Genomic DNA, 23,543 nt, shown 5'->3' on the forward strand with positions numbered 1-23,543 from the left:
TACCAATTATGTGTTGAGGCAGCACCTTCACAGGAAATTAAAGTACTTGAGAATCAGGATAAGTGAGTGTACAAAGCCATTTCTCCAAGTCTCTGCCACCAATACAGTCTGTTTTACTTCATGTCCATTGATGGGACTGTATGTAACACTCTCCTCTCTTCCTGAGTCTGTGTAAGTCTCTGTTATGAGTCCTTGTTCTGTTTCTTGGATCAGACAAATATAGTCTTTATTCTGTGCTCACAATGTAGTGAGACAGACCCCACCCATCTGTCAGCTCACTATGAATTTTGTTTAGGTTTGGCTGCTGGAATCATGCATAGGACTCCCACTGGCAGCCCAGCAGAGCTACTTCCAAATTAAAAAGAATTTCACATGTTCCTGAAGGAATTTCAGATGTTCCTGTAGCAAGAAGTAACATCTCTTATAATCCAATACATGACTCTTCCCCTACTGATACTCTTAATTTCTCATGTGGGAGAAGTATGAAAGGAAAACATTTTTCTTATTTTGGAATTTGCCAATCATTGTGGAATCATAGAAAAGAGGTGTGGAAGAGACTAATGAAATCTAATGAAGAATGAAATGCATGACAGCATCATGCATGAGGCCAATAAGGAACCATTTCAGCTGGCTGGTGCATGCTGGTGAAATGTAGTTATTGTTTCCTCTGTCATCTGTTTCACAGCTCTTCCTATCTCCTCACCTTTAATTATCATTCTGTTGGGGTTCTGCCTAAGAAAGCAGAGCCATCTGGGGAAATCAGCATTGCTTCATTCAGTCTCGGCTGGAATTAAAATGATCTGCTGTGAAGACGAAGAAGAAGGAAAAAAATCCAAAATATCTTGTCTAGGGAATTAACCAGAACTGTTGACCAGCTCCTACAGTTCAGTATAAGAAAAAATTCTATTTAATTAGATACTGGAATGTACTCTAACATTACAAAAAAAAAGGAAGGTAGGTGAAAGTTTTCTCCTATTTTTATGTAGCAGACATGCTGTCACAAAATCACAGTGAATGTGTACTTTAATGGAAGCCAATGAATCGTTCCTACTTATAAAGATGACAGGATGAGGCCAGCATCTGTTAAAATCAGTGAAATATATTAATTCTCGTTCCTAAATCATGACCTCATATTCTCAGGCCTGCATAAATGGAGGATGTGCAGTAAATTAGTCCCACAGCCTTTTACCTCTGAGCCTGGACCCTGCTGAGGCTACCAGTTGAAATGAATCTATGTCTCCATCTGAAGCAAATCCCCTCAGAGTATTTACTGCCATCATAAAAGTGCTTTGGCATTGGGACAATTTGACCTGATTAATTGTCACTGTTCTGAGAGAGCAGAGGACAGCCAGAGCAGAGAGGTCTTGTGGTGTCTGGGAGTCTGCACTGCCCAACTCGTGTTGCTGCTGTCAGGTCTAGACTTCCAAAGCACAGGGGATGTTAATTTTAACAAAAAAGTTTACGTGGGTGGAGGAGAAGGATGAACAACAAATAGCAACACTCAGTCCTTCTAAACAACCATGTATCAAACACTTGTCTTAAGTGAGGACTGCTGCTTATCATTTTAATTTTTCTCATAAAATAATCAGTTCAAGAATACATTGGCTAAATTATTGAGTAATGTGAAATTAAAGCCACCTCAGGAAACAGCGTTAAATGAATAATTCTCTGAGCGCTGGAGCAAATGAGGCCTGATGTTTTATGAATTTGTCTCCACTGCTTTGACAGGACAGGATTTATTAAAGTGGGAGTTTTTCCTGTTAGGATGATTCTGACATTTCCCTGCTGTGGTACTTGGTAATGACTTGGTTGGTAGGGTGACCCTTGGTGAGGACTGCAGTGTCTCTCTTCTAGCCAGGCTCAGCCATGAAACATCTGGCAGTGCAATGCAGCCTGCACAGCTGGGGTAAATAAGAATCAGAGCCTTTACTCAGTCCTGCTTTCTCTAATTTTTTTCATGACCTGCACTGCATATGATTGTTCTGGCTTCAGTGAGGCAGAAAAGTAAAAGAAAAGTGAAGATCTGGGTGGGAGAAGACCCCAAGCTCTCCATCATAAAGGCAGTGTGGGTGCTACTTGCAGATCATTTAGCCACAAGAACTTGAGTACAAGCCTTCTGTTGAATTTAGGCGAACATACTCAAAAGATGGTAACTGATAGATTTTGTCACAGCACAGTAAGATAAATAACCAATAAAAGCAGATCAGCCATCGTGCAGGAACTGGAGGAAGGTCTTAGATCCCTGCTTTTACCCCTTTTAGTGAGTTGGGGCATAGCAAGGAAAATCTGCCAGTTCCTGGAAAACAAATAGAAGACTCATTAAGTCAGTCTCATTAAATCTTACAATCATGGCTTCTATGCAGTGCTAGCAAGGAAAGTGTTTTAACAGCTAAAAACCCCCAAAGGTACTATCAGCAGTACCAGAAGGTAAGACTTTTTATTTGTTTCTTTCTTGCCTGTTACTCGATGCAGAGCTGGAATGAGACTGCAGTGTTTCACTGCACAGGGAGGTCATAAAAATGTCTGAAATTGTCAGGAAATGTATGGATGTGGAAAGAGTGTTTTCATCCATCAGATTTTGTAGCAGCTGAGCAGAGCTCCTCAGAAAGGAGTAGCTTTCCTCTGCTAAAACCACTGGCTAGCTGGTTGCCCTCAGCAGGAGTTCCTGGCAGATGAAAACAGTAGAGGGAAGAAAAATCCACTGAGATGATATCCCTAAAATTTGACAGCAATACAAGAATATTCTGTCCAAATGTGTGTAGGCATTTTTAGCTTTCTACATTCACTGTCTGACTGTTTTGCTGTGGTTTGGTTTAAGCTTTCAAGTTACTTTATATTTTATGGAAGTATGCATTTATAAAAAGACATTTTTTCATAATTAAATAGGTATTTATTACATTCATTATCTGAAATGAGGCCGCATACAGCAGTGGGTTCATTGAGCACAGGCATCCTGAGGACACCGATGTATAGGAAAGATGCTCCATTCCCCGAGCAGCTCAAATTCCATGGAAGTGCCCCACATCAGATATAGCCTGGCCTGAGTGGAGGAAGGGCAGTTATGGAAGTCAGGGAGGGGAGTACAGTTATGGGTCGATGATGAAATATAAAGGTTTATGATTAAGAAGCTGAAGAATGAATTAATGTTACTGGAGCTTGTGTTTGCAGCTTTGCTGAGCTTGCTTTGCCAGTCACTCAGGCATCTTCTTCCTATTGTTGCCCAGAGAAGTCCGGTATGCCCCATCCCTGGAAGTGTTCAAGGCCAGCTTGGGTGGGGCCCTGAGCAGCCTGGTGTAACCAGAACTGACAACCCTGGCTGGCCTTGGAGGAGGAGAGGCTTTAAACCCTACAACTCAATGCCTTGAGGGAAGTTTCTGGGTGGTCCCCAGGAGCCCAAGGCCAGCCAGAGCTGTTGGTCTGGGAGGCATTCCGTGATGGAAATTTTTGGAGACAGAATCCCACTTAGAGCCACGTGTGCCTGACAACCAATATCAGCACTTTTCCGTAGGCAGGAAAAGCCAGATATACAATTTACTGTGAGCAGTTTAGAGGCATTTCCTGGGAATCCAAGGCCAGCCAGAGCCATCAGTCCTGGCAGATTTGGTGCTGAAGCAATCCTCTGATGTTTTTGCAATTTTAAGAGGCGGAATCCCACTTCTGACAACACATGACTGTGAATATCAGCCCTTTTCCATAGCATGGAAAGCCTGGAAATGCAATGTCTTGAGAATGGTTAAGAAGCAGGCCCTGGGAGTCCAAGGCAGGCCACAGCCATGGCTCCTGGCAGCTTTGGTCCAGGAGGAATCCTCCGACATTCAGGATTTGAGGAGGCAGAATCCCACTTTTGCTCCTCGATGCCTGACTACCAATATCAGCCCTTTTCCATAGGAATGTGGTGTGACATCTCAGTGAATTTTTCCCTTTATCATTGCTTAGATGCTGGGAGCATGAGGTGCTGTCTCACATGGGGGATGTGTTTATTCCTACTTGTTGGAGCAGGACTCCCAAAGCTGGATGGCAGGGATTAAGCCACACACGTAAGCCTAGACTTACACACTAAATCACAACAGAATCTGAAAAATATTAAAAGCTAAACCTGAGGCATCATAAGGAGTGGGTTATATTCTGAATTGCTGCCACCTGCAGAAGTTTTCAGAAGCCTCCTGAAAGGGGGAGAACCCACTTTTCTTGACTCACCTGGGATGTTCCGAGCTGGCAAGGAGTGTGTCCTGGCCACAGCTACACCAGGAGGGAAAAACAGTACCAAGCTGCCTTAAGCTTCCAAAAATTTGCCAAATTCTGTTGGTTTTCTGTGCTTTTCTCTTGTATAAATACATACATACATATATATACATATACATATACATATACATATACATATATATATATACACACATACATATATACATATATATATATGTGTGTGTGTCTGTATATCTCCATATAGATATGTCTATATATATATATTTTCTAGTAAAGGCCTGTTATTCCTTTTTCAGCATTTTTTTTGCCTGAAAGACCCATAATTTTCAAGTTAGTAAAAATCTGGAGGGAGGGGTCTTCTTTCTATTCCAGCAAGATTCCCACCTCCCTTGGCAGACATTTATCTTTTAAACCAAGGCAGAAGGAACACCCAGCAACCCAATATCTCGGGGCAGTTGACAGGCAGCGTCCAGGAGTCCAAGGTCATCCACAGCCATTGGTGGTGGCAGCTTTGGTGTGGGAGCAATTCTGTGACAGTCCCAATTTTTGGAGGCAGAGTCCCGCTTTCACCCCTGTGTGCTTGTCTTCTGTCTAATCACAAAAGCCCTCCACATTTTGGAGCCACGGTGAATCAGGTGAGTAAGTAATCATCCATTAAATACTGCATGTATAGGTAAAGCATCCAGCCTTGCTGGATTTATTCTTTTTGTTTGTTTGAATTTTTGTGAGATTTTGGACTTTTATAGTGTAATGATTTTGTTTGGTTTTGGATTTTTTTTTCTTTTTTTTAAACACAATAAACAGGTTGTCTTAAAGTTATTCCCAAATCATCTATGGTTTAGCAATAGGGTTGACAATAAATTATTCTTGACTATTTTCATAAACAGAGGGCCTAACCACAACACTGAAATATTTTTTTATTTGATTGTTTCAAAGTGATGCCATGATAGAAAGCAAAGTCCATGTGCAACCATTTACCAATTCTACCATTGGATTTAATAAATGCTGTTTTAGCTTTTATTCCCCTGCTGCCTGATTTTTGGGAATTGCCCACCACTGTGAAATTGGAAAGTTCAAGAGAAGAAACTATGAAAGGGAATATCTAATTTCTTTACTCTAGCTGCTGTTTCATGGCCTCAATTAATCTACACTTGCAAGGCCTTCAATTTATGGAAAATTATTGGAGTGGCAATGTGGACTCTGCATAGCCAAAAGCTGGATTTTAATAAATGTGGGCTATTTAGTACGTACACACAGGATGGCCTTTGAAATCCATCAAGCCTTGTCCAGCCTGCTCTGAATAATTTTAAGAAGTCAGTGCATAATTAATGAAAAATGCTATCAGATCTTTTTTCCTGTGGGCTATCATCCTTATTTGCAGCAAATGTGAGGTTGGTATGGCAGCCTGGGTTGAAGTTTTTCCTCCTCTACACTGCTCTGCTTGCACACTAGTGGGATTTATCTCTGCAATCTAGAAATTAATAAAAAACTCCAGATGTCCAATAGTACATCTCAATTAAAAATACAATTATTTACATCCTGTGTGTAATTGTAGAAAGTCTCAGGAAGGTATTTTGGACACTGTGCCTTGGCTCAGATTCTGATTTCTGTTTGCTGAATCAAAATGGCAGCCTGAAAAAAAAAAAAAACTGATCTGAAGGACTTCATCCAGGATATTGTTCTTATGTACTTGTATATGTAGAGAAACAGAATCCACTTGTCATAGTGAAGCAGAAAACTGTATTTACTGACATTTATTTTAAAAAGGCAGCTATTTTAGCCACAATTTATGCTTAAAACCTCTGCCTGTGGAGCAGCTTGTACCAATGTCAGCAGGCAAACTCAATACCTGTCAATCTTTCACTCCCATATCTTTTTCTCCCCCCACTGTTTTGATGTGCAGTTCTGGTTGTTAGTCTTGCTGAGTCACTTCTCAATTACCTAAAGGAACCAATCTAATTGTGGAAACTCTGGAAGTGAAACAAAGGGAGCTCTGATGCTGGTGGGTACTGCCCTTCTTGGTGCTGTGGAGATCCTGGCCGGGTGTCCCCCCTTGCTGACAGGTCTGGCACCCTGCTTTGCCCTGCCTGCACCTAAATGTCCACATAATTATTGGAGAAAGGCTTCTGCTCTTCTCCTCAGACTCAGCGGGAAGGCTGTGCTCAAGTAAAAGCACACAGATATTTTTATCTTCTTAAACTCCATTTAACTTTCCTACCTCAGTGCTCACCCCCTGTTCAGCATCATTTCAACCCCACTTCTCCTGTTCTGCTGCCTCAGGACATCTGTGGCTGAGGATCTTTTCTAGTTTCACAACACACAGCTGTTAGTGAGTGGTTTTATTCGCCCCTATTTGATGTTTTCTTCTGGTTTAATCTGTATTTTTTTTTCAAATGTCTGTAAGTGGCAGAGAGAAAGGCAAACTCTGCTTACAGATTGGTGATAATTTGAAGCAGAATCTGCCTTTTCCTCTGTGTGAAGTTGTCTCCAGGTGATTGAATAAGGAATGCCCCACATGAAGCTGCTCTCCAAATTGTAAAATTGTTTGTTTTTAATTTGCCAGGTACCTGCAAACCCTCTATTTACCTTTAAGAACCGTATTTTACAAGTGGGAGAGGGAATTTTGTGCTGCTAGTCTTGACCAAGAACTGTGATTTAACTTAAATGAGTTTGCTTTTCCTCCAGCTTCTCTTACTTCCGTCCCATACTTTGTTCAGCCTGCATTGCCTTTCCTGCTCGTTATAAACCCTGATCCATATTATATCCAAAACCAACACTGGCAAAGAGTATCATGTCAGATGCACCACTAAATAAAATAAACCTTCATATTTTATGTTTTCAGTTAAAATTTAGTGGTGGAAATGTCAGCCTTGTAGCTCATTAAACTCTTCAAGAGTTCAGAGTTTATAGGAAAAAGTTTATAATGTTCTTCTTGATTAAAAATGAACTATTTTAGCCTTGGAAATGACTCCTTAATTAAAAAGTAAATAATGTTATATGTTCACCATGATGAACTGATAATTGGAAATTATTATTTTATTCCTTTGAATATCAATAACACGGTGCAGTATTTGTGAGTAGGAAATAAAAAATAACCTTAAAATTCTTCTCAATTATAAGCTCTGTAATGCCTATAAGCATAGGAATTACTTCTGTGTCTATTGTGGATTAATGCTTTTACTACCTTGAATGTCATATAGAAAAAAAAATTATTTTGCACCACATTTTAAATATTATCCTGCAATAAACCTTGACTGTGCCAATAAATCTTCTGGAGCTATTAGCTGCTTTTAAAGCACCACAATCTACATTTGGCCATACTGCAGCTGTTAGTTCAAGCCCAGGACACTTGGGGGTTGGTCTGAGCTCCAGAATGGAATGGATTTTTGTCTTTCCTCAGGATTAGATATTGTCCAGCCTGCAAATGAGGCAATACACGCAGTTGGGGTAGAATTGATAGAATTCCAGCAGTTGTTCATTCCAAAGCAATTTCAAGAGCTGTTCCAAAGCATTTAGCCTTGGGTGTCAGAGCTTGTGGGAATTTCTTTTTATACTCTCTGCTGGGAAGTCATTGTGATCAAAACTTTTGAGGGGGTACAGCTGATTTTGGGAGAAAGAGTAAATTCCTACTGAAAGTCCTACCCTACATCCTAATTTCATTTTGGAATAAAGAACAAGGTAAATACTTGTCTAAGGGACACAAGTTGGTGTTTGTAATATTTTCTGTAATTAACAGACACCAAAAGCATAAAGGGAATTTGACACAATAAATTGGGTTTTGTTTCAACTTCCTCCTTATTCAAGCTTGTCCAGGTAGGTTATTCATTCTCTCAATGTGAATTTTGCTGTTAGATTTTGACAGAACTAAATGGAAAATTTTAGTGTCTCTCAAGCCCAAACCAGCTTCTTACCCTTGTGAATTTGGACAAAATAATTTATTCCAGAAGCTCCTCTGGGCTCATGAAGGATAAAAAAATCTGAATCATGATCTGCAAGTGAGGAGGAGGATGATGATGATGATAATGATGATGATTAATTATTATTTCACAGGTGACAAGGCTGATGAAACATACTTGGAAGCCAAAAACTGAACTCTCAGGTACTGGCCAACTGCTAATATTCCTTGACAATTCTTGTGCCTGTCCATTTTATTATTGTTTAGAAATAAAGGAAATCCAGCATTGCTCCCATCTGGCTGTGAGATTTCATTCCCCTGCTACACTGATTTTATTACTAAATAAATTTAGTGTCAGTGTCCCTTTCAGTGATCACATAAACCTGTATAAGGGACACTTGGCATTTCTTTACTGGTTACTCAAGAGTTTTGCTGCAGAAGTTTTGCTGTAGCTGCTATATTTAATATGCTTCCTTGTTTTTATATCAGGACACTTATATCGCATTTGATCACTTTTTGAGAAAGTGAATTGATGGTTTAGGTTCTAATAATAAAGTAGGTGCTTTGATCTCATCATTTAAATATTCACAGCCTTTTCATGCTCGGAGTTTTAATCATAGGACAGCAGTGACATACTTGCTGATATATGATTAAGAATGCAGACAATTCTGGATTTAAATTAATTTCTATATAGATACTTTTAAAATAATCCCATTGAAACTGCTGGGTTTGCTGTTGCAAAGGCACCCAAGTGCTTTTAGGGTGATTTATGTGTGCACGATACTCTCCCAACACAGAAACTTCCCTCATAATAGAAGCAAATCTTATGACAGCTGTAGTCTTTTAGGAGTGAAGATAATTTCTTACATAAAACATAGATTTTAAAAGCTGAGTAGCTTTTTATGTGGTTTATTTGTGGAATTATTTTACCAGCTAAAAATGTAAGCTGCTGCATAAATATTTGTTCAGGCTTAGTTGCAAAGAGACAGAGCAATGTTTCAGGTACAGTATTTTATTGATGGAACAATCTGATTGAGGCCTGTAGGGAAACTCAGATGATGGAAAGAATTATTTGAATGCTGGCATTATTTCCAAAGGGATTTCAAGCACTTCCAGCCATAGCTACATAACATGGGATGAGCATAACAGTTAACTCTCAAGATGATTTATCTTTCAGTTTGGGTATTCTCGGTGGTATTTCTGCCCTCTTGTGAAATGTTCAGGAATGTGTGAAATTTCCAGGTTCTCTCTTCAGCAAATCTGGAAGTCTGGAAGATCCATGTGTGTTTCAATTGTAAGGAGTAGGAGTTTAATCTCTCACATGAGCTTTCTGCTTTGTTTAACACTTTCACGTTCCATTCTCCCATATACACAGTGGATTCATGTCTTATATTTAAACCTAAATATATCTTACTGGGAGAAATAAAAGGAACATGAATGTCTTGTTATTGCTCTGTACAAACCACATCTGTGATGGCTCCGTTACTTTCTTCAGCCACTTCCTTAAAGACAGCTTCATAAACATAGGCCAGGTTTAATCTTTTCTGATGTAAAGCTGAGGTAATGGGCTCCATCCAGTATTTCAAGTGTTCTCTGCCTTGTTAAAAAAAAAGTTATTTCATAAAGCAGTATTTTTATTACATCTCTATTTTCAGATTAACATTATAATACAATTTTTTTCTTTGCAAATAGTGCGGAAATTCAAAGAAGCACCAACTGCGTAGAATCTGAAATAAAACATTCCAAACCCCTACGGTTTCACTATGTCAGTTATGCCAAAATATCAGTGGAGTAGTCTGGATTGTTAAATGACAAAAACAGCTCTACATTAAGAGGTTCACTGCTTTTTGGAATTATCCAGTGATAAGTAACTTTGGAGAAAAATAAGTATGCAAGAATGGTTGTCTTGAAAGGTCTCTAGGCCACAAGTACGTAGGAGGATTCCTCACACATATGCTTCCTATTTAGGAGTATCTCAATTATCTGAGAGGAGTTGCGTGCTTGAGTCTGTGTACTCTGAATTATTTTCCCTCATGCAAGTCAGTTTTATGCTTAATTCTCCTATCTCAAAGTAGATGGCAAGATATGAGAGGATTTTACATGTAATCCAAAGTCTTCTATCTGGGTCACTGGGTTCTTGATAATTGCTTCTTTTCTGAGCTGGGAATCACTACCACTGACATGATAAACTAGTACTGGAAAATCTTGCACCAATTATGAAAGTATTTTCTGACACCAGACATGTTTTTTGTTCTTCTCTACAGAAAAATGCACTCTTGAGAGACACAGATGAGATTATTTACAGATGGCAATCTGAAACTCTCCTTCTGGTTTCTGCACACTGAGTGAAAAGATGGAGAAGCACCCACAAAGCAGCTGTAGAATAGAGAACCCATTTCACCCTTCAGAGCTTTCCTTCTGGTTTAGTGGAAAACTCAGTGGATGGATGGATAAAGCTTGCAGAAAGAAAAATCAGCTCTTGGCTATGTGAGGAGATTTTAACCACAGAGTCCCAGGAGAAATTTGAGTCAGCTTCTCTTAGCCTTGTAACAATAGCATGGAAGGTTGAACCTCTCACCCTGCAGCTTTAACTCTGTGTCTTGATTTAAGACAATTTAAGAGGTGGACACTCTAATATGAGTTACCTCCCTTAGTTTCAACCAATCCCTTTCCACCAAAATGGAGAAATGAAATATGAGTAGATATAAGTGAAAAAATAACAGTTTATTAACAAGCAAAACAGCAACAGGCAAAAAGAGAAAAAAACACCAACCAACCAGTGAATAATCAGTAGATCCAAAATTGCTAAGTTCCATGGACAGTTTGAGGTTATTAAGAAACATCAACTCTCTCATACTTTCTTCATGAGACCAAACTGACTTTGGACCTTGGAAATGCCTGGGACTTCTGGACTTTGATTGTGGCAAAATCATTAAACAAAAGTTAGCATTTGTTTGATAGACTGGTTTGTCAGTCCAGCCTTTTAAAGATCATCTTGAAAAAACCAGGCAAATGAATCAGCTGGTCTGGGAGAAGAAAGTGTAAAAAATCTGTAAGAGACCTTTTACATAAGCTGCTTTTAAAAAAAGTTTTATGGCATAAAATTTGCAGGTGATCTGAAATAGCTGGAAGCAAATGGAAGAGAAGGCTGCTTTAAGGTGAGAGAGTTTCTGAACCTGCCCAGTGTGAATTCCTTTCCTGTTGACTCATGTCAGATCTATTCCTCTTTCCATCTTATTCCTTTCTATTTTAGAAGACATTGTTCCTAAAATGGGTAAATTTGCTTTTCTTCATTCCCAATCAATGGCAGTTAATGAGAACTTAAAATGTATGTTAGTGGTCAGTGGTGAGGTTTGGTTTTCTTTTTCCACTTAATATTTGGAGTTAAGTCTTTATAAAAACTGTGCTTAGACTGCAACTTTTCAGAAGTTTATGGCTATCCTGATTGATGCTTCCTTGAGATATGTAACAGCAAAGCCAAATAATCACAAAGAGCCTGTGCTGGATATTTCCACCCTGGGAATTTAAAATTTTCTGACTTCATTTATGATGCTGCAGTATAACCACCTGGTGGAGTGAGTGATTGCAAAGCCTGATTAATGGTACAAACTTTTAGACTATAATTTGTTACTTCTGTACTTTGTATGCTGTTCTGTGGTGGAAATACTTCACAGCTTTTGCCAGCTACATTTTTCGAAAAATCACAGCTTGCTGGAGCCTTGATTCTGCTCTTACTGGGGGATGTCCCATGGTTCATGTCTGTTTAGATGTGGCAGGTCCAATGAAAATATGTTCTCTCTAATGAGGGCTGGATATATCTGAACTCTTCTGTTTGGTAAAACCCTCAAAGCAAAGAAAATGTGGAATCTTTGTAGCCAAACATAAGTGAAATCACATGGTGGCTCTTTCATAGTTTGGCTTAGAAAAAATAACCCTTTCTTGAGTATGTGAATGTAGATGTCAAAGCTCTCTTCCAAGGTTTGGGGGATTAAACAAGAGGTGAGATGGGAATTGTGTTCATCTTCCTTTTCATTCATATCTAGATTTTTTTAATGTGGCAAACAAACTTCGTGTGTCACTAAACCTGACATGCTGAGTCTCAGGGAGAGGAATGCTTTGTTTCAAGCAGTGTTTCATTAAGAAAAAAAGATCAATTTTTTGGATACAAAAAAACCAAAGCTTCCTGAAAGAAATGTGCTGTTGATCCAATTCCAGTACTTTCAAGTTTTTGGTGCCTGCTGAAGCATAGTAATGCTGCAGAAGCAAAAGAAGGGATTTTTTTTTTTTCACAGATTTTAAAGAAGTTGTGACTTTTCTCAGTTTTACAAAGAGCTTCTTAGGAGTTCCAGTATTAACTCTTTTACGCTATCATACATCCAGACTGAAAAACCACTTTTTTCCTTGTGCCAATTATCTTTTTAGGGTTGAAGAATTGCTACAGTTCATGTATACCACAAGCTCTTGATTCATGGGAATATGTTTAGCTTTTCTATGCTCAGTCCATGCAAAAAGTTGTACTCAGTCTTTCTGAGTTTTAATTATTGTCTTTTGATTGAATGGTTGGATTTTGCAGCATCATAGCTGATATTAATGCATTTAGAACACATAAGCCTGGAGGATCTGATATTCCAGAGGATGTTTGAGTAAGCTGAGAAGTGAGGCTGATGTTTTACTCTTCTATTTCATTGCAGGTTCAGTAGTAATTATTCACACTGATGAATAGAGAAATGGAGCAAAACGTTCTGCCCTGGGCTTTTACTGTAACTTTGAGGCTGAACAAAATAACTACTGTTTCTTTTTCATGAAGAGAAATGCAGGGGATGTGACAAAATGTGCCTGAGGAATAAGGTGGGTGACAAGATCCTATCTGTGAGGAAACCAGCAGGAGTCAAGGTAGGATGTTCCCCAGGGCGCCAATCAGTGCAGCCCTGTAGAGCTGGTTCAGAAAGCCAGATGAACTGGCCCTGCCTACTGAAATATTTTCTCAAAAGAATGATCCTTATTTCCCTTTTTTCATGAGAGAGACATCTACCAGAATGCTCCAAATAGCCCCCAAGCAACAAACTCCAAGAAATACCTTTTTTACAGGTTGTAATGTGGTGATGTAAACAGGCCTGCTCTAACTAAATACTCCAATAAGGGAGGCATTGCCAGAAGAATAAACATTTGCATGCTTCCCATGCAAACCAGCTCCCTAAATCACCTGGACCTTATGTGAAATATTCCTTGAACAAGCGATTCCCAGTTATCCTGCAAGGTTTCTGAAGGGGCAATGGCCTATTGGGTCATGGGGAGGGTTTGTGCCATGCTCACGTTGTACTGCTCTAAGGAGTTACAGTGCCATCAAAAGAAGCAGAATCCACCAGAGCCAGGATCTGCAAATGTCACTGAGCAGCTGCTCTCTTTGCTCTTCGCTGAAGCACCTGGCAGTGCCCTTGGGATGCTTGTCTGGGTGTAACCCTGCAGACAGAATATGGCAGGTGCTAATTTCCTCATTCTGTTTCCTTTGATCTGTCCTCACAAAGTACAGCTTGTTCAAAACAACTGAAGGAAGCAGAACCCATCCGTTCTCTCAGAATTATTTTCTGGGAAAATCTGCACATTGGCTTTGGAGGTTGCTTGTGGAAATAAACCCAGTATTGCTTAAAATTTTGTTACACTTCAAGAACCATTTTGAAACTTGATTCATTTCTAATTAAAGTGAAATATTGAAGCCATGTGAGGATTTTGATAAGTTCAGCGTCTGTTGCAAGCGCGGTTCTACCCAAGTTCTTTTCTTTTGGGGGCTGGCTGCTATTGTAGCATTTTACATTATAGTTTCTGAATTCACCCCACACAGTCTCATTGACTTCAGTGGGAATTTTCCAAGAACAAGGAATTAAATAGTCTTCAGAATTAGTTCCCCCATGAATTCAGAATATTAGATATCTGCTCAAGTTATGTTACGTGCTGTCAATTTTTTACCTGTTAAAATTCTTGGAGCAGATGCAATAAAACTTAAAGCTTGATAAGAAAAGTTGCAGGTAGTTTGTATTCTCTGCAGAAGTCTGGGAGTTTGGGAAAGCTGCTCTGAGGTTCTCTTTCAGAAAGGAATTTTGTGTGCTAAGCCCCATTTTTCACTGCTGTCAATTCTGCATGACTTTGGTGTTCTGCATTTAAATAAAGAGAAATAACACATTTTTGTTGTAAATCATGGGTAAATAATAAAGACCAAAGAAAACAATAACAGTGAAAGAAAGATGACCCACAATAATTTACCTATGTTTGGTTTTATGTATTTGTGATGAAAGAGAAAATATAAGGAATATATAGGAAATTGAGGGTGGGATTGTCATTAGTTGTGCTGAATTGCAGGGATACATCTTATAATAGCCATGTTCCTTCATATGGAAGCAAACTTTAGGCATGAAATTTTTTTGTCTTGTCTTTTCTAGATGTGTTCATCTGTCAGTGTAAGTGAAATCCTAAAGCCAGCAGGGGGACATCATAAAAGACTTCACATGTGTCCACTGGACCTTTTTCTTTCATTTTTCTAACTTGCACGTAAACTGATTGATTGGAAATTATTGCCATTTGCCTTGACCCTGCCTGTGAAGGCTGCTTCCAAGTATTTTCTTTTCCAGGTTTTTTTAGCCTATGATTTTTTTTTTTGAAAAAGCACCTTCTCTCTGATTAAATCCTTTTGATAAGCTATGGATGATTTTGATATTAATTCACAGATTTTATCTATAAAATATATTTAATAACTACTTACTTTTCTGGATGTTTTAGCAAATAAGCTAGAGGTCCACATGTATCTGTATTAGATGCATAAACTTCCCAGTTGCTGATGATGAAGTCAAGAAAAGAGTATTTAGTGAGAATTTTATGCAGTGAAGTTTATTTAGCATTTTGTAGCTGAGTGCCTTATAAATAGCATACCCTTCTGAACTGGCCTTCTTTTGGTCAACTAGAAATGCATCTTTGGGGTATGGTTGTAGAAAGCATAAATCCTATGGGTGTGTTTTTGTTTTCTGTTACAAGCTGTGCGGTGCCAAATACATGGTTGTTTTGTTCAAGAAAAAAAATCAGGTACTCTGAAAGCATTGTAACCACATCATCCTTAAAATTCTTTAACTCTTTGTTTCCGTGGATTGAATCCTGGCTTTCAGCACAGCAACAACCCTTTTTTTTTTTTTTTTTTTTTTTTTTTTTGGTTTTTTTGTTTTGTTTTGTTTTGTTCTTTTTTGTTTCCGCCCTACCCTTCCTGGGCAATATGGACATTCTTCTCTCTTTCCCTAAACCAGGTATACTGCACATCCTTGTTTTGTCCAGGAGAATCCCAAGGTATTAACACAGCAGTGAGGCTGAAGTTTCACACCTGGGATTCCCTGAATGGGCAGTGTGGCAGGGGAATTTTAGCTAGGAAATCCTCTGGAAGATAATTTGGCAGTATACACTACAACAGTTCCTAATTTTATTTTGAAGCAAGAATTCCAGATCATGACTTTAGTTCTTCATTGGTTGAGGTGTTACAGATTACTTTGTTCAAGTGATTCTGAATACAAATGTACAAACCTTGGTTTTGGGATAATTTGTCTAACACAGTTGTGAGTGAAAATCCTTCCTGATTGTAATAGGTAGAAGGCTGGAGCTAAAGGCATTTTTGCGAACCAATGTTGTGACAGAGCTTGTGATGAACTGGGTGGTGTGTGGTGCAAACAAGTGGGGAAAGTGAAGTGCTATACTGATACTCAAAATATATTTTTAGTCTTGACTGAGTATCTCCTCTTTCTCTGTAGGATTAAATGACATAATTTATCATCTCAAGCTCTTCTGTACAGACCTGGGGAATAGATAAAGCCCCTGTGGAAGCTGAGATAAAGCCATGTGATCTCAGCAGCCAGCACATAATGAAATATAATAAATATTGTGGAGAGTTTCAGCTGGCAATTCTCCAGGGCAACTTTTGGTCATTTGAAATGTTGTTTATCCAGGACCTTACTGTCCATAAATGGTGCTTCTCATGATGGAGAAAAGATTGAAGATAGAAAAAATGACAAGATTTGTTAAGTGTAGTATCTAGCTTGCTGTTTCCAGCGTTTTTAAAATAAATTGTGTTATTGTTCAAGGTAAGCATATATCCTCAATGCTCTTAATTAATTCTGGAGTGAAATAACTAAATTCGGGGGGCTGTGTGTGGGTATAGAAAAAATGGATTTCTGATATTTTTTTGCTGATATATATCAAGCAAGGTTGTTTTTGTCATGCTCTGTTTTGATTATTGTTCTGTAAACCTACTTCAAGGAAGATATTTCTATGGCAGATTGATGATGAGCAGGCCTCAGGTAGGTTGACTCACTGAACTAGGAAAGGATTGTGCCTTTGGTTACTTGATTGTGACAGAGAAAACGAGACAGAATTGCAGTCTAAGAGCATAGCAGAACTTTTTTGTAATGTAAAAATGACTCTGTGGAGAAGTTGGGGAATTATTGACCTAAGAAAGAATGAAGCAACCTTTTCAGAAAAGGTTATGAGGCCTGGTGAATTGAAACTGTGGGTTAGAGCAGGCTTCAATATTTGCATTGGAATCATCTTGGAGCACTGTGATGAAAACATGGGATCGATGAATGACTGTGCTTCTGAGTGAATGCTGGTGGGTTTTTTTTTTGAACAAATAATGTAAAAATGAGTTTATGTGGTTCTCAGATTTGGAAGCTGCTAGAAAACATCCAAAACAAGTTGGAAATAGTGCCTCCTCCTGATAAAGTTCACTTAAACCTACTGCCTGTTGGAGGTATCAGAGTTCATCAGTTTGCTTCTCACAGCTTTGTCAGGCTTTGATGGTGAGAATCAGTTCAGATATTCAAAGAACATCCTAGATATGATTTAATAAGGACAGATATCTGTCATTTGGTGAAAAACAAAGGATTCCAATGCAGCAGAAGAAAGCCTATATTTGATGGTATATGAAAATTTATCTCGTAATCCCATTTGTGACTGATATTCTTTTTTCCCCAGCACAGGTGTGATGCATCCCAAGGGAAAGTGCCATTGAATGTCTTTCAGCCTATTGAATACTTCTAAATTGAGGCTGTGCATGTTGTTTGACCTGCACAGTAATGCTTAAATTGTACAAATTATGGCATGGCTGGGGAGCTGAAGGCCTCATGGTGCCAGATGTTTAGGAGGCTCCTCATCTTTGTAAGAATTTGGTAAACCCCTCAAGAAGAAGAGTGTAGTGGGCCATCATTCTGATTTAATATGATTTTATTGCAAACAAGTGGAAACTGACATAAACAGATCAACCTGGCCACTTCAGCACTGTAGTGGGAAGTGCTGGTGCTTGCAGTATCATTGCCATGTTGGTGAGGATGGTTCAGAACTTCCAACTTTTTACTTTTTAGGCTCCCTGGAGAAGCCTCTGTTCATTGGGCTGGCTAGAAATTAAATGGTACCAATTAAAAAAATAGGTTGAAGTTTTGTTTTTTTTCTTTTTCAGTTTTCAACAGCCTTGATACTTGATCTCATTTGTAATCAAAAAGCAGCAGAGAACATTGATAACTTTTTTTTCAAAAGACTTTTGGCTAAAAAGAAATTTTGACTTAATGGTGAAGTGGATTTTACCAAGCAGCAAAAGCCTGAACCAGACAAAACAAGCTCCTGCATCCCAGTTCTACCCTGTGAGTAGATCACTTAAACAAGGATTCTTTCATGTGGCAAAAAAACAGTGTCCTTCTCTCACAACACACACTGTCATGGAATTCCTGCACCTTAAAAGCCTTTGAAAGCACCAAGAAAATGGTATTGAAAGAAGAAAATTATGTTGGTGTTTTGGGCTGTGGAACTTTCTTTTTGCTCTCTAAGTTCTTTTTGATGCTCCTGTAATTGGAACAGGCAGGGAATAGGTGTCTGTGATCTTTTCGCTGGTCAATACCACTAATGCTGACTACAAGGATGGTGAAACATTTAGTCCTTGCTCTGATTTCCCTTTTCTCTTTGTTCTCCTCCGGGGACAAAATGCTAGACCCTCACTCAGTTTTCTAAAAACATCTGATCATCTGTGCAGAGCTGGTTACTGTTAGAATCCAGGTTTTATTAGGAGAAAAACATGTTAAAACTTTTTAGTATGGGAAACAAATTACTTAATGGTGAGAACTGGGTGTCTCCTAACATGCCTTGGGTTTGTCTTTGAAAATACCCTTGAGGGAAGAGAAAAAATATCCATTAAAAAAAAAAAAAATAAGATGAATGAATGTGTGGTGCTGGTGAGCACAGCTGATCTTTCTCTCTATGTGTGTGCATAACTTTGGGTAGAAAGTGGTTATGGACTGTGGGAAATTATGATTAAATGAAGTGCTCTTCTTGTTATTTCCAATGCAAGAAGATTTCATTATTCTATTGATTTACAGTGATTAATGTTTTCTTTCTCTCCTTTCCCCACCGCCTTTCTTATTTTTCTTTTAGTGTGTAACGTCAGAAGAGTGGCCATTCACAGCTGCTTATTGATTCTAACCAGGGCTGAAAGATGATTGAGTGCTGTGACTTTTTGGGTCCCATTGCTTCTCTTTGTGCTCTGGTGGAAAAATGATTAAAAGTATTCCCAATAACAACATCTCTGGATGTTCTTTTGGTCTCTGAATATATAGGGTGGAGATGGAAATGCCAATGACCGCCTGACAGCCAGCCTAAGATGAATGCTCATAATTTTATGAGATAATAATCAGCTACAACCATGTAATCTGCTTCTTTAGGACAAGACCGAAGTATTACTTTAATCTGTAAAACTGTAGACATACAGTAATAAAGAAGTATTAACAAAGAAAATATTTAAGGATTTGGCCATATTGTAGTTTGTTTATGGTAAGCAAACTCCTAGAAACATGTTTGATTATCTGATCAATGAGAAGCTGTTATTGGGTTTTATATTGTTCTGTCACTGAGATAGTGACACTGGAGATGTAATTGACACTTTAGTTTGCTTGGTACTATACATGTATGAATCCGTAAATAGGATTTCACTTTGCTAAATATAGATTTGGATTATGGAGCAGTGCTAAGACTGTTTCAGTGTTTTGCTTCAGCATTTTCGTGAACAAGAATGGATTTTTTTCACACAAGTGTTTCTTCTCCCACTGGGGAAAAATGTGGACAGGTGAAAACATAGCTATTAGGCTGATGAGGGAATTAAAGAGGATGCTGGAAAAAACTGTGAAATTTTAATAATTTTAATCATCAAAATAGATTTTATATAATTTGACCCGCTTTTGTAAGTCAGTAATTCATGGCTCCTGCTTACAGCTGACACCACTCTTGGGTCACAGGCAGCTGAGTTTTCTATCTGCTTCCATCTCTGGTTCCAAAGCCTACTCCTCTCCCCTAAAGGATATTTTTGTCACTGGACACCTGTGGATTTGGGAACATTAAGCACTACTTTCTTACTGCTGAGATACATTGTAAAGTGACAAGGGGAATTTCTCCTGCTGGTGGCCATGTTGTTGGGAGATATTTAGAAGTGACAATCTGTGACCAGTCACAGCATTTCTTTGGACTTGGCTCACGGGAGCTGGCTGAACGTTCTGCAGGGAAGCAAAAAAAGTTATCAGAACAACAGGAAGGTTTCTCTCTCCTTTTTCCTAAACCAAAAGTAAACAGCAGCCAGAACTCAAATAATTAGGAAGTAATGTGTTTATGTGTTTCCTGCTACAGCTTCATCGTAACTGAAATGATATTTCCGTGTTGGAGTCAAGCAGTGGAGGCTGCTGCTTTTCCAGGGAAATCTACACTTCTGGAAAAACTCTTCAATTGCCCTACACTCGTGCACAGCAAATGTTGTTGGTCTTTTCCTTCTGCTGACAGTCAGTAGGCAGTGGATGTTAATTAAAAAACCTCTTTTTTTCACTGCTGTGTGAAGGGACTGAGCAGATCCTGTGCGGGTCTGTTATCCCACAGGTCCCTCTGTGCACAGGAAAACATTCCTTAGGAATTTTCTTGTAGCTGCAGTGGAAGGATCATGAGCAAAAAGCTGCAAGGAGATGGCCCAGCAGGGATAGAGATGTGTGGGACCTGTAAGTAGCCAAGTGGTGCAAGCCATGTACAATGTAGAAAATTCTGGCGTTTGGTCTTCTTTGCTTTACAGGAACAAAGGCCCTGTTGTTCCAGTTAGATGAAGAAAAAATTAGTTGCTATCTTCCTTCTGTGGGTTTTGTGTGCTTGTGGGTTTTTTTTTCCCCATCCCCCAGTTAGATTTGTTTGCCCTGTCATTGATATTTTTCCTCTGGCAGAGAATATTTGGAGATCAGGGTTGCCTGAGCTTAGATGCTGACAGTTCTGTTGTGATAAAACTCTGCTAGCGCCCTCATCATAAATCACAGGCCCTAATTTGGAGACTTAAATTACAGGTACGTCTTCTGAATTACCCTCTGCAATTAAAGTGCAATAAAAATACCTGCCACGGATTTTAACAAGCAGCCTAGTCATAGCAATGCCAACTGTTTGCTGGCTGCTGTTGGGATGTTAAATTTTTTGCAGCTATTAAATACAGTGAGCAGCATGGCTGCTGCCAGTTGTTAGGAGAAACACCAGCGTTGCCACCAGCACAGCTGTTCAGCTGGAAGTGTAATGTCTCCCCTGAGGGAAGGAGGCATTTATGAGAAGGAAAGGTGTGCTGGAGACAGCAATAGCATTCCTCTGGCTGTCAGGGACTGGCACGTCCTAGAACAGTCACAACAGCACCAGAGCTCAGTGCTAAATAAAAATTCAGTAATCCACAGAGAAAGTCTGCCTGGAAAATAGCCATGAAGATGGTGTCCTGCCTTTTACTCTAAGTCATGCTGCTGACAAACCCCATGCGTGAAGGTCAAGGGAAAGATGTGGGTGAAGTAGGAAATACCAGACTTCTGCATTTTATTAAAGGGAAAAGAAGGGTTTCCAGGCACAAAGCATGGAAGTTATGAATCAAGAATGCATTTACAGCTATAAAGGTTTGGCAAATCCAAAATCTGATGCTGTTAGGAAGAGGGGCTGCTTGTGAAAATGTAAAGATGCCAGCTTTCAGTCCATCCTTTAGGACAGATTTAGCCAACTGGCTCTGAAGTTCACTGTTCTCTGTGGAATTACTGACTCCACCCAAGAGATATCTGTGTTTCACTGTCTTTAACTGGATGGCCCAAATTAGTGGCTTTCTTCATAAAGGACCTCAAAAACCAGACAGCAGTATCCTTGCAGTATAGAAAGCTGCACCATGTTGCTAATGATGTGGTTTTGATCCTTTTGAAATCTAATTCAATCAAATTGTGGTTTCTTTCAGCTTTTGTGTGTTGAATAGACATAATCTCTTTGCTATTCAAATAAACCTTTCAAATTTCAGCATGGTGGGGAGGTCTTCACATTATCTGACTCATGCATCTAACAGAGACACTGAATTGTCCCATTGACTTCTCACCATTGCTCGCATTAAGAATTCACTCTCCTAAATTGTGAGGAGGTAAACAAAGTAAACAAAGAAAATCTAATGCTGGAGCTGGTGAAACTCCTATTCAGAATTTTAAATGGATGCAGCTGAGTATTTAATGGGAAAATAGTCATATTATTAAGGAAGCGACCAAATATTTTTACCATTAGAGACTGGTAATCTTAAAAATTAGTGGCATATGGTGGGAAAAACACCAAACTACTCTTGTCAATGTCTCATTATTCCTTATAGTTCAGAGAAAAATTGTAAAAATAAAAGTTGGGTCAATATGCTGCTGACATATTTGCATGTTATGCCTCAGATCACATGTAATGTTTCATCAAAAATTGTTTAGTTATTTGCCTTGAGTGAGTTTTATAAAAGATACACATCGATAATGTGTCCTCATATTGAAATATTTTTGCTTTTTTGTAAAATGTATGCACCATAGCTATTGAGGCATTAAGTTTCTATCTCCTGGCTGATTTGATTTATTACTAACTTTTATCTGAAGGATATAAATGAGGCTGGAATTGCATTAAGCCTTCATCTGAACTGCACATTTATTTGATACAGGATAACGAAGAAGCAAAGCATTTTCCCATGGCACTTCTTTATTTTGTCCTGTGGAAATGCATGATATTTTCCTTTTGTACACACACATGCTCCTGCTGTTCTACAAGATTGCACAAAATATTTACAAGTGTCTTTTAATTAAAATAAAGGGCTGTCAGGGCACAGCATATGCAAAGAATATTTGATTTTTTGCATGTGTTACCTGTAGTACACTGCTACTGCAAATATTTTATTGTAATCAATGCTATATCTGGCTTAACTCTCATCTCTCACGCTCTGGAATTTGTGACAGTTCTCTGCCATGATAAAGTGAAATTTTAATTACAAAGAACAAACCCAGAAGGAATTGGAGGTAGCTGATATATGGTCCAGATTTCCAACAGAATAGCTTTCCCTGCAGATGGATTCAGGCGAGCATTTCAACGTTGTGCATAAATCTGATGATCATTGTTTTTCTTTAAAAGGTCAGATTGTTGGGATGCCCCCTCAGTGTCACTTTTTAGTCCATGGGCAGTGCAAGATGTACAGCAGAGATGCTTGGCTGGCCTGAGGGAGGCAGAAGGCAAATTCTTGCTGGATCTGATGGAAGAACGTTAAACTGTTGTTGGACAAAATCTTCACTAAAATTAATATTTTGATATTTTGGCTCCTCAATGGAAGATTTTTTTTCCACCAACATTGTCTTATTTCATATATCACATTTTTCCCAGGGTAGAGGGAAATGAGGGGAAGTTTTCTCAGTGAGCAGAATAATTTCCTAGAGCAGCAGCAAAATCAAGAAAAGTGTGGGAAAAAAGTGTAAACTTTAGGGAACAAATGATGTGGGGATATGTTTGTTGAATAAGCATCAGTGTTGGCTTTTCCCTCATGATGCTGTAGCACTGCTACCTTTTTGGTTGTTACAAAACGGTCCCTTCTCACAAGTAACAATCTACAGGATGGGAAGCAGTGGGCTCAAGTTGCACCAGGGGAGGTTTAGATTGGATGTTAGAAAAGACTTCTTCACAGGAAGGGCTGTCAAGAATGGGAACAGGCTGTCTTTGGGTCATTATCTCACAAATTCATTAGAACAAATAATTAGAAGATGTGTAGTTGAGGCTATCAGGTTTAGTGGTGGGCTAGGCAGTGAAGGGTTAATGGTTGGACTTGGATGTGAGAAGGCATTTTCAGCCTAAATGACTTTAGGCTCTTACAATTAAAAAAAAAAGTAGGAAAAAAAATTCATTTTGTGACTAGAAAATTCTGACTGCTTTGCAATAAAATTGTGGAAGAGGGGGGCACCTTGATGTCCTGCTTTTCAAGACCAGTTTTTTTGTAGCCCAGGCAGTTTACTCTTGCCGTTTTGAGATTTGCATAAATGATGTAACTTAGAAGTTAAATCCAGCTTAGCAAAGTGCTTAGGATATAAATAATGAATGAACTTCAGATGCTGTGGTT

The 23,543-nt window shown here is 38.9% G+C and overlaps 1 long non-coding RNA gene across 2 annotated transcripts in view; it reads left to right on the forward strand.

Moving 5' to 3' along the window:
- Positions 1–22,284, forward strand: part of LOC115494476 (uncharacterized) — a 46,525-nt gene extending 24,241 nt beyond the window's left edge. The window contains exons 1-5 of one of the 2 annotated variants that reach the window (XR_012055251.1): positions 4,847–4,876; positions 8,254–8,302; positions 10,363–11,256; positions 12,790–12,946; positions 17,104–22,284. This is a non-coding gene — a long non-coding RNA (uncharacterized lncRNA). Of the gene's footprint in view, positions 1–4,846; positions 4,877–8,253; positions 8,303–10,362; positions 11,257–12,789; positions 12,947–17,103 lie in introns of those variants that run through there. The other variant, XR_012055250.1, reaches the window with a different exon arrangement.
- Positions 22,285–23,543: the final 1,259 nt, after the last annotated feature.

This window comes from Taeniopygia guttata, chromosome 3 (genome assembly GCF_048771995.1).
Source record: "Taeniopygia guttata chromosome 3, bTaeGut7.mat, whole genome shotgun sequence".
Classification (NCBI taxonomy): Eukaryota; Metazoa; Chordata; class Aves; order Passeriformes; family Estrildidae; genus Taeniopygia; species Taeniopygia guttata.